This window comes from Elgaria multicarinata, chromosome 3 (assembly GCF_023053635.1).
Source record: "Elgaria multicarinata webbii isolate HBS135686 ecotype San Diego chromosome 3, rElgMul1.1.pri, whole genome shotgun sequence".
Lineage (NCBI taxonomy): Eukaryota > Metazoa > Chordata > Lepidosauria > Squamata > Anguidae > Elgaria > Elgaria multicarinata.
Window position 1 is genome coordinate 44,778,335 of NC_086173.1, and position 1,923 is coordinate 44,780,257.

Here is a 1,923-nt window from a genome sequence, read left to right on the forward strand (position 1 = left end):
ACCATCTTCCCTGGAATGCCTCCAGCTAGACACCGAAGTAAGTTCACATGGCGGAAGAGCCACAGTGACCTTGCTTAAAAGGGGGGGAAAACAGGATAAATCCCTGACTTTTTTAAGGCACGGCTATGGGGAAAAGCCTCACAGTGGCTGCGAGTTGGCAGCTGCGTTGTATAACCGATGCAGCGCCACTGCGCAGCCACCATGGAGCAAAGAAGACATATAGACAGCCCCCTGGAGAGGCCAGGGATTGAACCTGGGACCTTCAGCACGCAAAGCTGGTGCTCTTACCACTGAGCTATGAAGCCTCCCCACTGAACTTAGTTAGCACAGCTACTCAAAGCTGAGCCTCAATGCATTTTGATGCAAATCTCAATGCATATTAAAAAGCAGTGTTTTGAAGATTATGTGGAGAAACAAGAAAGAGTTTAGTGGTACCTTCAAGACAATCAAGTTTATCAGCATTTGTGGACTAGAGTCTACTTCAGTTCACAAAAGTTTATGCCATAATAATTTTGTTCGTCTTTATGGTTCCCAAAGATTTTTTTCTTGTCTTTGCTACAGAAGATTGGCATGGCTATTCCTCTGGAAGTTATATGGAGAGGAACCTATTGGCAATCTAGTCCTTGGGTTGTTCTCTGCTTACCCTTTTATAAAAATGACATATGTTCTGGAGAGTTATTTACTTCTTAACTTGCCTTCTAACTATAAGTCATTTTGGCCCTAAGATTGCAAACCCTGCCAACACATTAGGTTGAGAGGTGGTATTAAAAGATCCTTGTAGCATCATAGCTCCGCAGGTGTGGTTCACTTTGCATGGAAAGTTTGAGCCATACTTGCTCTATTGTACCAATATACAGTGATACAGGGAAGAAATATTTGTTCGGATTGTTGAAACATATTCAAAATGAAGATGATCGATAAAGTAGGAATGCCTTCTGTGTGATTTAGACAAATATGTTAGCTTTAGGCTAGCTAAATCTGCAGCAGCAGCATAGTATAGAAGATTTATAGAAATAAATGCCATAGACTGTAAATGATCTTACTCTTGAGCTTTTGGTTGCCATATCTCCCTTTTACAAAGTTATTTTTTATGATGTTTTGACGCTACTATTAACAAAATGTTTTATGTGGCCAATTTTTGTATGTTCTTTATGGTAATGTCATTGATATGCCCAGTTTGGTTAGACAATAAATTGTTGATTGATCACTTGTTTCTGTATATAAATGTGCGTGTGACATAACAGCATTTTTTTTAAAAAAAACTAACAAATACTCTCAAACAGCATAATTACATTGGGGAAAACGTTCTGGGGGAAATTCAAGCCAGATTTTGTAAAAGACGAATGTTTGAAATATAAAGGAGCATAGATCACACTCTATGTGGCAGGTATTTCTGTGATCAATTATTGCTGCCCACATTCCAAGAATTGTTGTGTCACATTTTTCATAAGAATGACACAATGATGGACTAGAAAAGACCTGTCACACTTTCTAATTGATCGATAAAGCTGTCATAGCCATCAAACCTGTATGTAAAAGATCAGGCAGTCCCATGACATTTTCATAGGAATGACACACAAGGGATTAGAAGAGATCTGTCAAAACATCTTGATTGATTGGTACCAACTTGTCAAACAGCCAAACGTTTGTATTGATAAAAAAAAAGTAGACAGTTGGTCCCTAGTTGGGGGCAACTGTTGGTGATGGGTCCCTTCGTGCATATGAGGTTGGTATTTCCTTTAAAGTCATTGGGGAAGCCTGATGGCATAGGAGTCTTATGTGAATTAAACAGAGTGAATCAAAGAGAGCCCAAGGGAGGCTTGGATAGTACCAATGGGGCTGGGGGCTCCTATTTCAGTAGAGTGATTGCTCAGGGTTTCAGTCAGAACTGTAAAGGAGCTATCTAGGGTGCTGAACCTATCT

General features: G+C 39.8%; 1 non-coding gene across 1 annotated transcript; it reads right to left on the reverse strand.

Annotated features, from left to right (window-relative positions):
- Positions 1 to 232: 232 nt before the first annotated feature.
- TRNAA-UGC (transfer RNA alanine (anticodon UGC)) lies at positions 233 to 310 on the reverse strand. The gene has a single exon. It is a non-coding gene; the product is annotated as a tRNA-Ala (tRNA).
- Positions 311 to 1,923: the final 1,613 nt, after the last annotated feature.